Source organism: Penaeus monodon, chromosome 4 (assembly GCF_015228065.2).
Source record: "Penaeus monodon isolate SGIC_2016 chromosome 4, NSTDA_Pmon_1, whole genome shotgun sequence".
NCBI classification, from domain to species: domain Eukaryota; kingdom Metazoa; phylum Arthropoda; class Malacostraca; order Decapoda; family Penaeidae; genus Penaeus; species Penaeus monodon.
Window position 1 is genome coordinate 55,550,980 of NC_051389.1, and position 9,318 is coordinate 55,560,297.

Consider the following 9,318-nt stretch of genomic DNA (forward strand, 5'->3'; position numbering starts at 1 on the left):
GAGACAAGAGGACAACTCAAGATGTCGCGGGGCATCTTGAGGGAACTTTATTGCTAGCGCGTGGCATTTCCCGTCGACGAGCAGGCATAAGAGCGAGCGAGGGTCAGTGTCTCTGCATTACTTGTTGCTCTGTCGGGATTGCAGTGTTGTCTGGTTGCATAGAATGAGGAGGAGATAGTAGGTATCGGAAAGAAAAGTGAACGAAATAAAAAGGTAACAGTATGAAAGAAAAGTTTGAAGGAAAAATATATAAGCATGTGAAAAGTAGATGGGGTAGACGAGTAGATGATGTGGTTAGGCAGCTGCCATAGAAATGTCACTTAAAAAGGGCGTGACATACCCGAAGGTGCCGAAAGAGGCTGCGTGGGCGGCGAAGAAACGGGATGAACATCTCCCGAGGAGGACCTAGGAGTGAGCCTGGCGGGTCACGTGACAGATATAGACGTTGCTCATCGTCTGAAGCGATCACGTGGGCTGACTCACCTCATCGGGGCGCGGGGGGGGGGGGGGTCTATGAGGGTGAGGGTATAGGTAAGGTAGGGTGGGGATGTGGGAGAGGTCGGGGAAGGAAGGGGATTTTTGGAAGGGAGAGATTTGTGATAGTTGGGGAGGTTTGGGATAGTTATTTGTGTTTTTGACGTCTGTTTAAGTAGGTGTGTGCTGTGGGCTGGGATAAGGGGGTAGGGGAAGGGAAGGGTTACGAATGTAGCCAAGTGGGGTGAGGTCAGTTTGAAAATAGGGCATGCGTTGACCCAGTATCAATTTGGGTCGATCGGTTTGATTTGCGTGTCTTTTCGTCCTCAGGGCTCTCTCCCCATCCCCTCACCTTCCCTCGTCCCACTCCTTCGCTCCAGAGGCCATGTCAGATGTGGAATGTCTGGGAACGTATTTCATCATGAAATCCTCCCTCGCGACATTTTTAAGTGAAAAAAAGATGAAAATATTTGCTTTTGAAAATGGAAGAAGTCCGTAAATCTTTTGCAAGCGGGCTTCCTCCCGTCTGATAATATTAATATCAAAGAGCTTTACTTCGTATTTATAGATACGCTCACCTCTTAAAGTAACTCTTCCGCGGAAAAATGTTATCACACTTTTATGGCGGCGCGGAACAGTTATTGCCGTCGGTACTTCGCTACCCACGTCACACCGCAGAGCACCGTGGCGATTCCACAGGTTGCCGCCGAGGGCACAGGCCGGGAATACCTTGTAAACGAGAGGGAAGGGAAAGCGGGCACCCGTGCCGCTCTCGCCTCTTGATCCGAGGTGGCTCAAGGCGGCGGAGCAAGAGGATTTCGTAGGCTTTTTCTTAAGCTTGTCTTGTGTCGGCGCGCGAGTTGGTTGGGGAGGGGAAAGGGGGGAGGGGCTAGGGAAGGAGGGAGAGGAAGGCCGCTCTTTGGTATGCTTTTCAGAGGGGAAAGTTGAGAGAGATGTTTTTGGGTTGCTTTTGTGTGAGAGTTTTAAAGGTTCTATTTGGAGTGCGGTAGGACCAGGTTCAGTTTAATTTCTTTGTTGTAAGTTTCGCAAGACGCGGCGGAGACGAGGCATTTCATTTCGGTGTTTCGCGGTTTGTGTCGCGGAAGTGCAGGTCCGCCCCTACACCTGATTCTCGAGCAGCGATGACAAGAAAATTTGACACGAAGGTCAGGTCAACTCCGCCAGCGTGACTCAGTGGAACCGGATGACGCGGCGCAGCGGTCCTCCCGCACTTACGCTACGTAGAACCGGGTTCCAGTTTCCTCATTCTTCGCGTCTCGGGGACACCCAAATGTGGCCGAGGCGACAGACAGACACGCACACTACCGGAATAACAAATATCGAGTAGCTATTCCACGCCCGACCAGTTTTCAGGGGCGTTTTTTCCTCTTCCTCCCGCCCTCCTCGCCCGGGCCACCTCCGGACTCGGCCCCCCTCCTCATCCCACCTGTTAGTCTACGACGCCGCTCATATATTAGCCCCTTATGGGCGGGGACGCCGCTACCTTGACGCTCCATGTCCAGCCGGGAATTACTCGCAGAGTGAGCGGGACCATATAAAGGAAAAGTCCCATAATGGTGCTTCATTTCGGGCGCCATGATGGTCGCCAGGAACGCGGTTTTCATTAATCCTTACATTTTTTATCTATGGCTATACATCCATTTTTTGTGGCGGTAGAGCGCGCGTGTGGATGTTTATTCCTGTCCTACCTGTTCTACGCAAAATGCTTCAGTAGAGGCTTATTAAAGGTGCTCTGCCCACGGCGCTTGCTTTGTGTTGGCAGTAATGTTGTTGCGGTGTTTAGGTTTATTTTCATGTTATTGTGAAAGTGAGTACTTGCTTGATTCACGGGCTGCATCGTAGTAAGTTTTATTACTATTGTTATTAAGATATTGGTGAATGTTGCTGTTGTTGTCGTTGATATTATTATCTTCATCAATCATCATCATCATCATTTATCATTATCATATTTTTTCATCATTTTTACTGTTTTGTTGTTGCTTTTACAGTTATTATTTTTGATGTTATTATCATTGTTTTTATCTTTTATCATCATTACCATATGCTTCCCCTCCCCATCCTTTCTCCCCCCCCCAGTATTTCCCCACTCTCCCCTTTCCCTGAATTTCCCCACTCCTCTGCTAAGCTTACTTTTCCCCTCTCCTTCCCCTCCCCCTAAAATTCCCCTCTCCTCCCCATTCCCTTCCCTCCCCTTCCCTCCCCCAGCACTATTCTGACCCCCGAAAGAGTTCCGTACGCGTACCGGATTCGAGATAGATTTATTTATCCGTTTTGAGTGGCGGGCGGGCTGGCGGTGACAACGGAGGGTGGGGAAGCGGCCAATTTTAGCGACGAACAAGCAGGAAGCAGGAGTTAGGTTGGTGTAAAGCAGAGAGAGAAGGAGAGAGGGGAGGGGCTGTGCTTGCGTGTCTTCGTAGTTTTCTTGTGTCTGCGGCGATTTTTTTTTCGCTTTTTGGTGTTTTTTTTTTCCTTTTTTTCGTGTGTATATTCGTTGGTACACCGATGCTTGCCCACCACACCCCCATAGTCTGTGCGGGTGGGCTGTATGGGCGGATGTTGCCTTCCATCCCGCCCATGCACTATGCGCGTTGCTTTCTGCTTGTTTGTCGAATGTTTGTTAGTTGGTATGTACGTGTGCTTGTCGTGGTTAGGTGTTTGCTGTTTTGTTATTGTTCATTATTATGGTCCTTTTTTAAATTATTTTTCGAAATGAAAGTTAGAAAACACATTTGATGATTTATTGGATAATTTGCTGAAGTTAAGGTTTTCTAGAGTGTAGGCTTGTTAGAATTTTTCGTTATAGTATTTCCCGCCGTTGTTTCAGAATTTTGCTTTTAGTATCACGCAACTGGTTATCAAGCATCCTTGATATCGTCAGAATTAAATGCCGTGCATATTTTATTGCTTTGCAAGCGGACTTTGACTTCTAGCATTGACTTCAAGGACATCAAGGATCTGGAATACTCGGTGACGTCACGACCACCGCAAAGATCGCATCAGCTGGCACGTAAATCCTGCTTGCTTGCCTGTCTCTGCACGGCGCTAAAAAGAAACCACAGAGATTTATCGGTCTTTTGCGTCTGTCTGCGCACGTGGTCGCTGATGGGGTGGGTGGGTGGGGGGCTCTGGGTGTGTGGGTGGGTGGCCCTGTGGGGTGGGTTTGTTTTTGTTGTTGGTGTTGCTGTTAAGCAGACGATTATATATTCTCATTCCATTTTCTTTTTTAATGTTAATGATATTGTTATGTTCATTATCATCAATATCATTGTCACCACCAACACCATTAATACCACCATCACCGTCGCCATCATCATCATCATCATCATCATCATCATCATCATCATCATCATCATCATCATCATCATCATCATCATCATCATCATCATCATCATCATCATCATCATCATCATCATCATCATCATCATCATCATCATCATCATCATCATCATCATCATACTATCGTTATTGCCACCTTCATCTATCATATCTATTAATTGTCATTACCATCACGTGTCTTATTTTTCATGTTCATATTCCTAGTACCGTGTGTATTAATGTTACAATTAACTAATTATTCAGTCATTAGCCGATTATTAACTGAATCTGTGATAAATCAGTGTAGCCAAAGGGTTAAAAGTGAAGAGACTAGAAATAGCCTAGGAGTGACAGCCCGTAGGCGGAAGTCCATAGGTGAGACGTGAAGGGCCAGGCATTCCTGTGAGTGGGTGAAAGGCATTTGTGAAAGCCGCGTGTGCAGGGAGGGGTGGTTGTTAGTTTGTGTGTGTGTGCGCGTGCGTTCGCGTTTGCATGTAGGAGGCCTTTCGTGCTTAGCTTCGTGTCGGCGAGTTGGATGTTCCGTGTTTTTTTTTTTTTTTTTTTTTTTTTTTTTTGGGGGGGGGTCTAAGTTATTGATCTTCTTTCTGTTTTATTTTCATTATTTGTTGGGGTTAATAACATTATATATATCTTTTAAATTATATTATTAGTATCACTGTCAGTTTTGTTTTCATTATTATCGTCACCATCACCGCCATCACCACCGCGATACGTGCGTGCGTGCGAGAGCGTGTTTACCTGCTTGCATTTCGTGACCGCCGACGACAGGCAGACGAGGCTCATGCAACTTGCAGGTCATGTTGAGCCGAAGCCGGGAAGGAAGGAACGGCAGTGGTGTGATAGAGGTTTGAGTGTGGGGTTGGGGTGTGTGGGGGGTCGTTTGTGTGGGTTGGCGTGCGAGGTGGGTGTATAGGCATGCGGTTGGTTCTTTTGTGGGGGTTGGAGAGGAGTGTAGGCGTCATAGAGGTTTGGATGGGGGGGGGGGTTGGGGTAGCAGTGTGGGTGTATAGGTTGTGCAGGGGATTGCTCATAGGGGTGTGGGCAGCGTGGGCGTGATAGAAGCTTGGGCGTGGGGATGGGGGTATGGATGATTGAGGATTAGTTTGTGGAGGTGTGGTGTAGATAGTGTGGTAGTGTGGGGGATTTGGGCGGGGTGCTGTGGTTTATAGTTTGTGGGCGCGTGGGTAGAGGCGAGGCGTGGGTGTAGGTTCATCTGTGTATTACATGCAAGTGCGTGTGCGTGTCCGAATGTGAATTGCGTATGTGTCCGCACGTGTTGTTGTAGGTTGATCCGTTTTTGCGACTCTCCCGACCGTACCCCGTGTGTGTTTTGTTATGCAAGGCTCTTTGGTTGTAAGGACTATTGTTTTTATTCGGTTTTCTATTTGCGTCTTTTTTTCTCTCTTACTGACGGGCTTTCTTCCGAGGTGCGACGATAAAGGAGCTTAGGATACGAGGATATAGGATACGTGTGAGGGGCCTTTTTTATGTATCCGAAAGAGTAAGCGGCCACGACCGGAATCGGATGGCGGGCGGGAGATGGAATTGGGTTTCCTGCGTGTGCTTGCGATGCTGTCGAAGCCTCGGGTTGGGGTTTGCATTCGTATGCCACTCGGCCCCTTGCGGTTCGTGTTGCATTTTGGGCCCTCCGTGAGCCGCGCGGACGAAGCCGGTTGCAGACGTGCTTGCGCGAGGGCAGGCCGGGTTGGAAGTCGCTTGCTCGCCTTGTTTTCTTCTCTCTTTCTTTCTCCTTTTTTTTTACTCTCTCGCTTTCTTTCTCTATCCTTTCGCTCTCCTCTCGTCCTACCCCATCCATCCATCCATCCAGTCCATCCATCCATCCACCCATACATACATACATCTACCCATCCATCCACCCATACATACATACATCTACCCATCCATCCATCCATACACCCACCCACACAACCACATAGCCACCCACCCACCCATTCAAACACCCATCCATACATCCATCTCTTAGTTCAGCGTGATGTTGTGGAAAGCTTGTTAGATACCCCGAGTATTTTCCGAGGGGAGAGCAGGAAGCAGGAGGGAAAGAGTGCGTAAGATAGGGAGACTGTAAATAGAAGTGCGAGTGTTTTGAAGAACTGCTAGTATCAGAGAGGATTTATTTGTGGAAAAAGGCTTACGAGAAGGCCGGATGTCGACGAGAGTGCGTTTAGAATTAAGTGTAGGGAAGGGAAAAAAAAGTGTGTTAGAAGGTCAAGTGCGTGAAGATGCTTTGGTGTTAAGGTTAGGTGTTTGAAAGTCAGAGAGTGTGAAGGCCCGAGGGGAGGAAGAGGAAGAGGTATTTTCACGCAATATCGTGTAGGACTAAGTGAGAAGGGGACACGTGTGTGTGTATGTGTGTGTTTGTTTGGTTATGTGCATGAGTTTATGTGCGTATGTTTATGTGTGTGTGTTTATGTGCGTGTGTGAGAGAGAGAGTGAGGTGTGTGTGTGTGTGTGTGTGTGTGTGTGTGTGTGTGTGTGTGTGTGTGTGTTTTGATGTGCACGGACGTGATTGCATGCTTTGGCTGAGCTATTTGTCCGTCGGTTCTCACGGCTTTTGGCGGCATTTCCGTAACAAGGTGTTATGTTTAGGCCAATGTGCGGGCGTGGAGAATGCTTCCGCCCACCCATTGTCGCGGTGGGCGTGACCCGTCGCGTCGTCCCGTTACAGTTGCACGAAAGGAGGATACGGCATGTGTGCCTCGCCGTGCTTCTCCCGTGGCACCGCTGGGTACTGGCGGCTGGTGCGGCGAGCAACCGTGACCGCAGTGCCAGGAGAGGGATCACGCTGGCCCGGCGCACAGACGCTTCTCGGCTGGGATTTAAGAACGGTTGTTGATCCTCTTTTAGCAAGGGCTTGTGAAGACAGAATTTTGAGGATATTGGGATGCGAGTCGGGGTTAATTAGGAACCACCGAGTCCTTCACTTTTTTTCGTTTTCTCTCGTCTGCGGTTCATTTCTTTTTATAGAAATAATCAATGGAAGGAGAAGAGGCGTGCTCAAGTGCCTTGTCGGGATGGAGAGGCTTGTGCATCCGAAACTTCCTCCTTGAGACTTCCTCCTTGAAGCAGGAAGAAGTGCAGGCGAGACTGCATCGCGGGATGAGTGCGAGAGTCTCCTCGGATGCATAATTCCAGCTGTGTCTCCTCACGTGGGGCCGGCCAGCTCAGGTGTTGGGGTCGGGCTCAGGTTCCCGGCAACACACCTGCTCTCCCTCTCGCTGTCAGATTGTCATGTGCTTCCTCCCGCTTGGACTTTGGGGTTTCCCCGCAAGCGCGATAGACGATAATCGGACAGCTTCAGTTAGGGATGTCGTTCTGGCCTGAAAATACGATATCGGGTATGCTTTCGTAGCTCTTCCAGGGGGAACTGTGGAGCGTCGTGCGCCTGGCAGCGAGGCAGGCGGAGATGACAACAAGCAGCTCCGTCGCATCCCGGCAGCCAAGTCGTACCTCCCCAGTGGCTGCCTGGCGGTCAAAGCCACGCCAGTGTTGTGCGCTCGTGCTCGTGTGAAGGTGGACATATACCTCTCTCGGCTTGGACCGCTGCTGGATACTAACAACGTCTTGTGCCGGCTTTTAAAATTTCGATCCACTGATCTCTCCTCTCTCTCGTTTTTTTGCAAGGCTTTGTGCTTTCGTTGGAAGAAGGAAAATAATTACAATGATAATCTGTATATAACGAAAGAGGAAAACAAATAGAAGTGCATTAGATGCTTTCAAAGTGATGGAAGTGACGGGTTTACTATCTCATAGATGTGCATATTGATCAGAATTGCTTCATTAACGAGATTGTGCGTATTGCGTGTGTTGCTGCGAGTACGTAGTCAAAGTGTGGGTTTGTTGCGGCAGTGATGAAGCAGTGTTGCGGAGAAGCAGCAGCATCTCAACAGTCGCAGGGAATCTGACAATCAACGCTTTCAAGCACGTCATTATCTTCTTAATATGGTACGGTTAACTAATTACCAGGGGCGCTCCCCGCTTGCATGCTCGTTTGTTGTTTTTTGTTTGAATGTTTGTTAGAATTCTGTCATGGGGCGGGATTTTCGGGCTGGATTCGAGTGTTGTGCGATTTTTGAGGAGGGGATAGTTGTGGGTTGTGTTTCAGAGAACATGAAGCTAAACTGCAATGTGATTTTTTAAAAAAGAATATGCGCTATGTCGAAGTAACTTTGCGTTTGTAGCTGTGTGGAAAAAAAAGTTATTGTGCGCTCGATACTCTCTCGGGCGAAGGGTCAAATCGCAAGAAATGGAGCTAATTTGCTCGCAGTGGGAACAGAAGATTAATATACCCATAGACCAGCATTGTTTTGTCTCGGGTGACGGACGAACGCGGAACTCCGTGGAGGCAGAGGGGTCGTTTTTTCCCCTCCTTTTTTTCTTATTTTTTTCTGGAAGGAAAGTCGTGTGTGAGGTGGAAGGGAAGCCAATTAGTATTGTCTTTGTGCTAGCGTGCAATGTCCGCGTGTGCCCGAGGTGGAGGGAGGCAAAGGCAGCTCCGGAGTTCCCGACTGAGCTGCCGAAATGTTCCCCGAAGTCTGGAAGTTGAAGTCTCGAAATTGTCAGGTTGCCGTGTTTGGCCTTGAGAAGTTCCGACGGGCAAGGTTCTCAGCGATTGTCTTTTGTGTTTGTGTGTGCGTGATTATTCGTCCTGCTCGAATTTGCGTTGTAAAAGCCTGTTCAGGTACATGTTGGGGGGTAGGGGGTAGGAGGAAGACCGATGGGGGTGAAGGGGGGGTGGAAAAGTGGGGAGGGGGAGGGGGAAGTGTTTGTTATTGTCTGCATCAGTTTGAGGAAAGGGAGGTAGCGAGTAAGTTTTATAACTTGTCCTCTCTTAATCTTTTTATACTGTCTCTTCGATTATGCTCCCTCGGTTGTTTTTATTCCTTCGATCCGTGACGTGCATCGAGCCGTCTATCTTTGCTTTTTCACCGTTTACCGAGAACTAAGGCGCGATTAAGTATCCTCCTGGTTGAGGTGTGTCGATCCGTACCTCCTTGCCCTACGCCTTGTTCCTTCCCTCCCTCCCCTCCTCCCCCATGCCCCGCCCACCTTCCTCCTCCTTTCCCCTCCTCCTCCTCCACCTTACCTGTCCTTAATCATGCCTGCCAGATTGCCTGATCACCTGCTTACCTGCCTGCTTACCTGTGCTTGTCTCGTGCGCGATGTATTTGTACTAGCGGTTTCTCCGTAGCTATTTCCTATTAATATGTATTTGTGCTCCTGCGTGTGTATATTGTTGATATTGTCCAGTCTGAAAACGTGAGTGTTGGAATAGCAATGTGTACTACTTCATCGGCCGTAACGCCCTATCCTTTCCTCTGTGACCCCAGCATCGCCCTGACCCTTGCACGGCACCGTCCCCTTTAATGAATTATCTCGTGCGGTGTGGGTGGAGTGGGTGTTGACGCCTGCCTCGTTGTGATCCTGCCGTGGTATACTTTGGAGCTACTTCCGACGTGAGGGTTCTGA

General features: G+C 48.8%; 1 protein-coding gene across 5 annotated transcripts in view; it reads left to right on the forward strand.

The window, feature by feature from the left end:
- Positions 1–7,319: 7,319 nt before the first annotated feature.
- LOC119572369 (F-actin-monooxygenase Mical-like) overlaps positions 7,320–9,318 on the forward strand; it is a 120,290-nt gene continuing 118,291 nt past the window's right edge. For 4 of the 5 annotated variants that reach the window (XM_037919441.1, XM_037919445.1, XM_037919446.1 and 1 more), the window contains exon 1: positions 7,321–7,794. The gene's annotated coding sequence lies outside the window, so the exon portion shown is untranslated. Of the gene's footprint in view, positions 7,795–9,318 lie in introns of all 5 variants that reach the window. The other variant, XM_037919447.1, reaches the window with a different exon arrangement.